This window comes from Thunnus albacares, chromosome 10 (assembly GCF_914725855.1).
Source record: "Thunnus albacares chromosome 10, fThuAlb1.1, whole genome shotgun sequence".
Classification (NCBI taxonomy): Eukaryota; Metazoa; Chordata; class Actinopteri; order Scombriformes; family Scombridae; genus Thunnus; species Thunnus albacares.
Window position 1 is genome coordinate 24,360,923 of NC_058115.1, and position 11,214 is coordinate 24,372,136.

Sequence of the window (11,214 nt, forward strand, 5' to 3'; positions counted from 1 at the left end):
GAAGGTTGCTGCAGAATAAACCAATGAGTCCTCGTCTCTCTGAGTATAATATAAAACATATAAGAAATATATGTGTCAAAAGTGAAATAGAAGATGTCAAAATTTATTTAGAGAGAAAAACATACTGATAAGCTTTCCAGCTACATTTTATGCTTGTATACCTTACCTGCCAACTTTGCTGAACACCACTGGCTGCAGTATTTGTGTGCAGATCAACTGCAGCTGTATTATAAAATAAAAACACAACACTCATATGAATCATGTGAATCTAATTTTGTCAAATATGTTTGATTAATCAATGTATGAGTGACTTCTCTTACCGTTACAACAGTCACAAGATTTTTTCTTGATTTTCTTGATTGAATAAATGAGAACGACTATAACAATCAGACTGAGAGCCAGAGCAGCACACAGCAGAAAGAGAACTGTATTGTCCTTCTGCGAATCACAGATGTTGACTGCTGAAACAGTATGAAAAGGTGCAAATAATGAAAGTTTAGAATGAATAAAAGTGTAATTATTTATTTTTTTAAAATTATTATTTATGTTATTTAATAAGATGTTAAAGTACATTAAGGATACAAACTAGACATAAATAGGGTAATTCCCCCATTAGACAGAAATATTGTTTGATGCAGTTACCTTCAGTGTTGAGTTTTGTTCCATTTCTACTCAGTGTCTCCCCACATGTGGTCACAGCACAGTAGTGAGTCCCAGTATCAGAGCTGCTGACATTGTTCCTGGAGAAGTCGTAGACGCATTTCTGTAAAAACTGAGTGTAAAGACTCTTCTCACTTCGATCATCACTGTTTTCATGAGTATAAATAAAACTGGCGTTAAATTTATCCAAACTGGCACTGAACCAGTAAACACTGTGTTCTTCTAGACATGTTTTGTTTGCCGAGAGGACTGAACACTGGAGAGTCACAGAGTCTCCTGGACGCACTGGATCAGATGGAGAGACTGTAGTGATATCTGTATGTGGTCTTCGTCCTTGGAAATTGAAAAAAGGATAAAAACTTCAAAGATTAATTTATATGTTCAAGTCTGGAAATTTTATGTAAATTACGATAGACGCTTTGCTGTATTTACCTTGAAGTTTTAGATGTGTTCCTCTCAAAAATATCAACTGTTGTTGTGATGTTGTCACACAATAGTAAAATCCAGTATCACTAAGCTTTGCTTTTGTAATACGCAGAACAAATTTTCCAGGTTCTGCTTTGGCTGTAATGCGAGGATCATCCTCAGAGCCATATGGTCCTCCGAAGACCTGAGGCACATTTTCAGACACAAGTTTGAACCAAAATATGGTTCCAGCTGTCTTGCGGGGACATGTCATTGTCACATAAGTTCCAACACGAAAAGTCTTTGTCTCATAGATCCAATCGTCTGCACATCCTGAGAAGACATTAAACAAGAATCATATACACTGTCTCCTAAGTTACTGTAAGAGGATGACAATACTTTAAATATACTGTATATCTGGAGTAAATCTGACCTTTCTACATATACTTACGCCCAACTCTGTGCATCAGCAGTAAACAAAGTATGATCAGCATTTTCCTGTTAATCCACTTGAGACTGCAGTTAAATCATACTGTATTAGAAGAGGATTCGCCTTAATGTAATCATATCAAGTGGGAGGGAACAATTTCAGAGCAACCTGATTGGCCTCTAACTACGTTGATGTTTCACTGTACCACAGTGGAAATAATCTTGACTAGCTTTCAAAACACGTGACACAAAACCAGCATGAACCCCTCTCATCTCATATTTGATTCTCATTGTGGGTTTCTATAACTGCCACTTACAGTAAACATGACAGATCTTTTGTTTACAATATCTTTGCTGTAAATATAAGGTACAAAAACAAAGAAAAGTTGTTTTAAATATCATGGCTCTTATTTCACTTGATCTTGATATGAAATAATCTCCCACTGTCAATATATAGATGGACTTTTCTGCTGATAGGCTTGTGTGAAAATGCCATCCAAGCTGTTGAAGCCACACACAAATATCTCCAAGTTAAATATGATTTTATCCTGTAGGGTCATGTATCAAGTATATGTGCCCCATTTCCCTTAAAGGGGAACTCCACCAATTTTACACATCAAAGTCTGTTTACATGTGTTGGGGAGTACTACTTCATGAGTGAAAAAAGTTTGTATAAAAAGCATTTTGTGGCTGCAGGGGATGCTTCACAGAGTTTCATAAATTACCTCAAGTAATGTCACTTGAGTCAGCATCAGTTGGGGCTGAAGACTACTAGGTTTGAAAATGATAAAATTCTCAGGCTGTGGAGTTAGAAAGAAGTGAGTTTACCAGGCCTCTGTAGCCAGCTGCTCATCTCTGCTTGAGCCTAGTGGCTAAAGGCTACATTAACCACTACTTGCATAATGCACCCTGATCTGCACAGTCAAGTGAATCAAGTCAATTTGCATTGTGGGTAATGTAGGCATGAGGTTTTGACAAGGACGACAAATGTATGGAATAAAAAATACGATATCTCTGGTTGTACTGCATCAATTGTCATCCTTTCTTTTAACTATCCGTCGAGAGTCTGATAATGTTATGAGTGCAATACTAAATCAGTGGATTACTCTTTTAGCACAATACAGTACATTGTACTGTTTTGTACATCTTGCTCTGTCTCACTGTCATTCACTGTAGCACTACCATATTTATGGGGGGATGTGACCTGGTTTCTAAAATCCCTGAAATAGATTGTCTGAATTTATTGTCTTGATTTTGAGTCTTTTCACAAACACCCAAGATTATGATTAATGATGATGATTTCAAATTTTCGATGCCATTTTTTACAGCATGGTTACAACATGCTTAAGGTGAAGCAACTGCATGTTTTGATCTGAGAGAAGGAGGTGAACCTGAGAGAAAACCCAATTCAATTCAGTGAATAAAGAATCAGGGCCGAAATGTGAACTCAAGACCTCGCTGCTGTGAGGCAGCATGTTTATGACAGAGAGACTAGACTAAAAGCTTTTCACTTACAGTAAAAATACCAACTTAATTAACATAAAGAAAACCTTGGCCACCCCACTGGTGAACACCCTAGTCAGAACAGGAACACACATTGCTCTCTCTTTGACCTTACAGTCACCCTGACACTGCATAAGACAAATACACAGTGAAATACAGAGAGAGTGCACAGAGGAGAAGTAACAGTCACACAATTCAAAAGTCCTGTGATGAATACTTTTATGTGCTTTGTGTCCTGCTTTGTACTTTATACTTTACCCTTGCGCACGCGCACACACACAAACACACACACACACACACACACACACTTAGTTACAGTTTGTTTACTGGAACAATGTATGGGGAGTTTAGTATTATTGTGGTTAAAATAAGTTGTGAATTCAAAAGGGGCTCTTCTTCCTGTCCCACTCTCAGTCTGAAGTCTGAGCACAACTGAGCACAACTGTTTGACCTGTTCATCAAGGCAAATGCAATAACATTACATGATTGTATCATCACAACCATTTACAGGAGTAGACAGGGGTTTTTGCTTTTTAATGATAGTTGCTGTGAGAAGATGCCACAAGGATCTGGCTGAGACCATCATTCTTCTGAATGAGACCATTGTGAAGGTGCTGACGCAAGTGGTCTGGCAAAAAAGCTGAACCTGGCTCAACCTTCCAGGGCTGTAAAATCCTTCATCATTGCATCACATTACACAAATTCTTGTTGCTTACAAAATTGAAGATACATTTAGTTATCACGCATGGGTCGCAAGTATGACGCTGTTTTGATAAGTGAAATGTGTCCAAATAAAAGAGAGGGAATGTTGCAAATTTCAGCTTGCATATCGCACACTTTGTGAAATGAGCTCCAGGATTGTATTTCATCATCTCTCTGTTATCTAAAGCAACACACCTGCACTAACCCCCTGCTTTTTTTAATGCAAGGCTGTTTTCGGTATGAATGCCCACTTACTGGCACATTTTCAATATCAAGCACCCCCACTTCACCTACCCTTCATAAAACCATGGAACCAAAAGGTAAAATACACGGTCATAATAACTCTCTGAGCCGAAGTCAGCGTAATCAGCAAGGCTGTCATCACCAAGTGTTGTCTCCTAACTCCCAAAAACCCTCATGACAGGAGGAAACAGCTGTTGCATATACTTTAACAGTGGCATGAATCAGCCCCTTTTCAACCAGATATTGTAGAAAACCTTTCTCACTGCACATGTCAGGAGGTCTAATCTCCTTTACTCATACCAGCATTTGAATCCCAATCACTTTGCTTGTAGCAAGCAATGGTGGATCCTGCTCTCGCTGCCTGGACTGGTCTTCACCATCTGTCTGTCCCTCTCAGGAGCCAAGTCTCGAGAGATTGGCCCAATGTGGGCAGCGCACCTATCAAGCCGGCCTCCTGCGACAGAGCCCCCCAAACTTGAGGGATGGGCCAGGGCTGGGCTGCCAACATCTGGGTCATCTCTGCTTTCCACAGCACTGAATGGCAGTCCAGGGCTATCAGGATGACTGACAGCTGCTCTTGTCTCACTCTTTCCAACAGAGGGGAATGAGACAAATAGGAATAAAGATGTAAAGCAGCCTCCCGGCCAAGGCGCACATGCAAATGCATCCCCCCCAGGGATGGATCCTCTTGGAGGAGAACCAGAGCGGGCAGTGGGTGTTGTTTTGACTGGAAAACAGGTCTACATCCACTCTCCTGAACCGGTTCCAAATCTGCTGCACCACCTCGGGGTGCAGCCCCCACTCGTTTGCCCGAGGGCTGCCTCTTAACGTGAAGTCGGCACCCCTGAGTGAAACAGACATGATGTCTCCTCTTCTTGGTTTGTGTGCGAGCCTGTTGCTTTACTCCTTAAGGGGGAGATAATGCTGCTGGCCACGCCATCATTAACCCGAGAAATAAGCTGTGTGTGCTGGTCCCATGAGGGATGACGACAAGATCAGCGGGAGACAGTGTTGACACTAAGTAGACATGTAGTGTCCTCTCCCCGCCCAATGTGTGTGCACAAAGCTTTATTCCTCAGTGAAGAGGTAACATTGCTAGATGCATCACCATTAGATGCATCACCATTAGACTCATCACCATTAGCTGGAGAGATGAGCTGTGCTAGCTGGTCTAATAGATGATGCCAGGGAGCACAGTGAGAGACAGATCTGCTTCTCTGTGTCACTGTGTCGGGTGGGATGTGTTTCTTTCTCACAACATCGTGCCTAACATAGCACTCGTGCATGGTCTTGGCGCTGAGCTTTTCCCGGCTAGCATAGCACGTAGTTGAATGAGGCCGCCCCCCATCTGCTTCCCTAATGGTGGGAAGAGAGGCAGGGGTGCCAGCTGAACGAGTGCTTTCTGCACTCGTTCAGAGGCTGTGCACTCTTACACAGCCTCTGTGATCAGCTGAATGAAGCAGGCTGGGCCGCCATCATCACATGGAGGGCCTGAGAGGTGGTAGAGGGAAGGGTGGAGGATTTTGCTCTTTGATGGAAAATGTCATTTGTTTTATTAAAACATTTTCAACACAGCAGAACACATGAACATGAATAGTGGTGGGAGGGGCCAGTGAACTCCACTGACACATTCAGGAGGGCACTGTTGAACATAACCTGTGCTGATATGATGCTCTCTCCCACTGACAGTCACTTCAGTGCTGCTGCTCTCCCTACATGCAGGGCTTCTGCGTGGGACTGCCGGCTTTTTTTGGTTCTGGCATGGGCCGCTCCACGGTTACGGGAGGGCCAGTGCTGCGGTGTCTCTGCTGAGGTGGTCTGGGAGGTGGCTGATGGTGCTGACGGTGCTCTCCTCCTTGCCATGGTGTTGCAACGATACACCTCGTCACCTCTCTGGCTAGAAGAAGGCCTCTTCCAGCATCTTGAAGCACTGATACAGTCATGTGACTGCATCACACGATTGTCTTGCTGAAGTATACTTCAGTGTATACTTCATCTATGGTTGCATCATTGAAAACACACATAAAATACACATTTTCAGACATGAGCCCATTAATGAGCAACTAAAACAGTCAATTTGTTCAACTAAACTTAGCCTGCTATTAAAGCTTGCCGCATTCTAGATCATCTGTAGAGGTTTGAGTGTACATGCAGGGAGGCCTGCCAGTAAAGAGTTTCAGTAGTCGATACGTGATATTACAAGAGCCTGTACCAAGAGTTGTGCTGCAAGCTCAGACAGGTAGGATCTGATCTTCCTGATGTTGTATAGGGCAAATCGACACGATCGAGTGACTGAAGCCACGTGAACCTTAAAGGTTAGTTGGTCATCAATCATGACACCCAAGTTCTGGGCAGACTTTGCGGACAAATGCAGACAAACACAAACACAACACAAACACGACATCATCTGACCTTTCCTTGTCTCAGAGCCGCGTTGTAAAGTCCATGTCATTGTAGCCAACTTGTGATAAAACAGAAGCCTTGTCTCTGGAGTTATAACATTATATATTGTAAATAAAACCTGGCACTGAACTGCTGCTGCTATTCCTGATTTGAGTTGTGGATCTGCGGTAAAACCCAGAGTGGACTTTTGAGTTGCCGTTCTTTTGTATTTGTGAAATTAAATAGGATTGAACTGAACTGATTTGGGGCTGTGGTGAAAACGAAGCGGATTGATATCTGAGATTTTGGGACGCATTACACTTTTGCGTTAAAAGTAACACAAAAGATATCTTCCCTTGTGACTAATTACTTTTTATATGCAGTAATTGGTAAAGTAATTCAATTACTTTTTGAGAGAAGTAACTGTAACTAATTACTATTTTTCAGGAACTTGCCCAACACGGTTTAAGACATGGTAAAGGTTAGGCAGTTGGGAAATACATGGGTGGGATATAGTCTGGGATATGTTTTGTGACCCACATAGGGTCGACCTTTATCAGGGTCATTGTCAGCAGTAGCTTACACACCTATAGTGTATTACAGTAATGAGTTGAGTGGGAGGATAGTTCTCTATAAATGTGCAAGCCAAAAACAAGGAAGTGATGCATGATCAATAGACAGCAGAGGGAAGGAGGGAACAGAAAGGGGAGGGAAGGGAGTTGAGTTAATCCATATGTACACATGATAAATTCACCAATCTCTCTGTCTACTCTCTCTCTCTCTCTCTCTCTCTCTCTCTCTCTCTCTCTCTCTCTCTCTCTCTCTCTCTATATATATATATATATATATATATATATATATATATATATATATGTATATATCAAAATTCACACACAAATTCACCGTGTGTGAAGATATATATATATATTATGTATATATATATACTGGCTCCCTGTCTCCTTAAGGGTTGACTACAAAGTCTTGTTACTCACATACAAATCTATCAACAGACATGCATGTCCTTACCTACAGGAACACAACCTTGCATGCCAGATGGTTTGTACACAGAACCATCTGAGAGGTCGTCCCTGGAAACTGTTTGGAAAAGGGCAGGCACTTTGAAAAAATACTTGGCAGTTGATAGGATGAACCATCTGTCTATCACTGCTTATAACTGTCTTACCTTGCAAGGCAGCTGGATTTGCCAGATCATGAAATCATGCAAGAATCCTCATAGGATGCTGATTGGTTTGACTCACCGGTGGCTGTTTTCACATTCATCAACTGAAAGTGGAAAGTTTTTTTCGGTGAGCACAGAGAAACTTTCCTCTTAATTAATCACAGAGAAACTCTCCCTCTGACAGCTTTCTAGTATCAAACTTTCTAGTATCAAACTTTCTAGTATCAAACTCTGCACATAAATAATTTTGCACAGTGAAGTTCAAACATCCAACTGTAACAATAAGTAAAATACATTTTTGAGTGGAGGAGGACTTTGAGTTATATTTATTTTAGTTATGAAAAACATATGGGTCAAATTACTTATAATCCTGTGTTTTGTTCCTCTGTCTTTGTCTAGCTCATTGAGTCTGGACTGTGACACAAGCCCACTAAGGTGTTCCTATCAAAAACCCCAAAGACCAGAGGTCCAGCTTCACCCTGTGTCTACACAGTAAACGTAGCATGAGCAGCAGCAGCAGCGAGTGCTCCATCTTTGTCTGCACTGGAGGCGTTCAGGTGATGCGTGTAAAATGGAGGAAAATAGACTTGAAGCCTAAATGAATGCTGGTGCAGACAGCTTCATAGATTACATGCGCATGAAAAACATGTCTGACACACTTGCTGTCTAGACACAGGGTTAGGCCGCATTCACACCAAATCTGGCAAAGCAGGAAAAACAGCAGCAGCAACAACAGAGAAAGAGAGAGAGAGAGAGAGAGAGAGGGAAAAAATATGCTAACTATCCAGGCTGCTTACAAGATTAGTGAAGGTTATTACTTGTTTACCATTAACCCTGCAGTGTTTTTTTCAGTACAGTTAATGTCAGATTTACCAAGAACCCCCGAACTCTGACCACCTGAACTCAAACAAACGCCTACAGGAATGCAGTTTCTTTTACCTGTATTTAGTCATAAGCTCTATTTTCATATTCATATGTCATGGTCACAGGTTGCCATTTGTCATTTGTGATAGGTTGCTAAGCTTCAAGAGGGCAGGTCTTATCTAATATGTGTCTGTCACATATTAGAGAGCAGACACCAGGAGATGAGAGTAGAGATATGGACGTATGAGAATAGCATGCTACTGTTTGAAGCAACTTTTGGTTTAGTTTCTGTCTGCGTCTATTTGTTAATCTAAATGAACTGAAACCAACTCTGAACTCAGTGCATCAATAGCGACACAGGAAGAGGGTCACGTAGTCGAGTGAGGCCCAGATCCTGTTGTTGGCAATCAAGGCTTTTAGTATTTTGGAGTGGTAGTAACCGGTACAGCCATAAGACTTAGCAGTGATTGAAACCAAATATTTGCGGTCTTCACATTATCAGGGATTATCATCATTACCATTAAATTGCTTAATACACAATGACTGTTACACGCGTAAAACGAAGGAAATACTTCCACAGGCGGTTCAAAACCAGTTTGTCTCATATGTTCCGAGACCGTGGCTATTGTGAAGTGCCTCTACAGACAAAGTACAAATCTTTTGAGCAAACACAGCGTGAGCAGCACATTTAGCAGCAGTAGCAGCAGTGAGTCAACTGTTGTGTCTACACAGGAGGCGTTCAGGTACATGGTGGAGTATAGGTCACCGCTCAGAACACAATACATAATGACTGTAGTTATGCGCCTAAAACAAAGTAAATACTTCCAACGGGCAGTTCAAAACCAGTTTGTCTCATATGATCCGAGAATGTGGCGATTGTGGAGCGCCCCGACAGACAAAGCACAAATCTTTGGAGCAAACATACCCACTATGCCTTCCAGACAGAAAATAGAAACATTTTAAGAGACCAATACGATTGATCCACTTCATTTTCGGATGCACATTGTTTTATTTTTTAAATGCAGCCCTTATTTTACTTGAAATGAAAAAAGAATATTTATTTACTGTCAGAGTATTAATTATTTATAACATCGGTATATAATATAATGTTAGTTCTTTCATGTTGTTGGTGTATATACTCATTCACACCTCACGTCAACTGTGTTCATTTTTCTATGCTTTGAATTAGTGGCTGGAAGCCAAGCAATCAGCCCGTTCTGAACAGACACTGCGCTAGTTCATCATTAAACAAGACATTCAGTCAGTCAGTCAAACTTTATTAAACTAGAGGCAAACTACACTGATTGTGATTTTTAAAATAAACACATCATGGCTAAAATTAAGATAGATGAGAATGTAAAAAAGATGTAAAAAAGTGTTTGGGAAAGAATAGTGCAGTAAAGGTTAAACGTTGTGTTCTTAATTTAATCATTAGTTTGGTATCTGTTGTCATAATGTATATTTCTTAATTAAGAAGAGAGCACATCTACACAACCACCAATTCATTTTAATGCAATACTTTGGCATGGCATTGAAACAGATGTGGGTCATGGAGGAAATGAATAGACTTAAAAATACAAAATATACACTCTGATAAAAACTCACACAATAAAACAAACATTCATAGATGTGGGACACCTACTCCATAGGTCTATCACCAAGAACTCATTTCCTTAAACATATACAGTATATACATGTATAAATGAAATGGCAAAAGTAAATATAATACATGTTGCAGGTTATTCAAAAAAAAAAAAAATTCACCAACTCAAGAGCTGAAATGTGTACATCAGTATATCTCCCACACAATGTGCCATATAAACATTATATCAGCATCAAATTTGTGTTTAGACTGTTAATTCAACTTGAGAGCACTGGCATCAGTGTAGATGATATCTTCCTCTGCAGTTTTTCTATCCCTTGTCCTGGATTTGCAAGATTTTCTTATGAAGACTGGTGCAGAATAAACCAATGAGTCCTCGTCTCTCTGAGTATAATATAAAACATATAAGAAATATATGTGTCAAAAATGAAATAGAAGATGTCAAAATTTATTTAGAGAGAAAAACATACTGATAAGCTTTCCAGCTACATTTTATGCTTGTATACCTTACCTGCCAACTTTGCTGAACACCACTGGCTGCAGTATTTGTGTGCAGATCAACTGCAGCTGTATTATAAAATAAAAACACAACACTCATATGAATCATTTGAATCTAATTTTGCCAAATATGTTTGATTAATCAATGTATGAGTGACTTCTCTTACCGTTACAACAGTCACAAGATTTTTTCTTGATTTTCTTGATTGAATAAATGAGAACGACTATAACAATCAGACTGAGAGCCAGAGCAGCACACAGCAGAAAGAGAACTGTATTGTCCTTCTGCAAATCACAGATGTTGACTGCTGAAACAGTATGAAAAGGTGCAAATAATGAAAGTTTAGAATGAATAAAAGTGTAATTAATTATTTTTTAAAATTATTATTTATGTCATATAATAAGATGTTAAAGTACATTGAGGATACAAACTAGACATAAATAGGGTAATTACCACATTAGATAGAAATATTGTTTGATGCAGTTACCTTCAGTGTTGAGTTTTGTTCCATTTCTACTCAGTGTCTCCCCACATGTGGTCACAGCACAGTAGTGAGTCCCAGTATCAGAGCTGCTGACATTGTTCCTGGAGAAGTCGTAGACGCATTTCTGTAAAGACTGAATGTCAAGACTCTTCTCACTTCGATCATTACTGTTTTCATGAGTATAAATAAAACTGGCGTTAAATTTATCCAAACTGGCACTGAACCAGTAAACACTGTGTTCTTCTAGACATGTTTTGTTT

At 40.2% G+C, this 11,214-nt stretch overlaps 2 long non-coding RNA genes across 2 annotated transcripts; both read right to left on the reverse strand.

Annotated features, from left to right (window-relative positions):
- On the reverse strand, positions 1 to 760 carry LOC122989959. Its single transcript, XR_006405226.1, has 4 exons — positions 643 to 760; positions 321 to 461; positions 167 to 222; positions 1 to 39 (listed from the first exon to the last, which is right to left on the reverse strand). It is a non-coding gene; the product is annotated as an uncharacterized LOC122989959 (long non-coding RNA).
- Positions 761 to 10,266: 9,506 nt separating this feature from the next.
- Positions 10,267 to 11,214, reverse strand: LOC122991113. Its single transcript, XR_006405536.1, has 4 exons — positions 10,958 to 11,214; positions 10,637 to 10,777; positions 10,483 to 10,538; positions 10,267 to 10,355 (listed from the first exon to the last, which is right to left on the reverse strand). It is a non-coding gene; the product is annotated as an uncharacterized LOC122991113 (long non-coding RNA).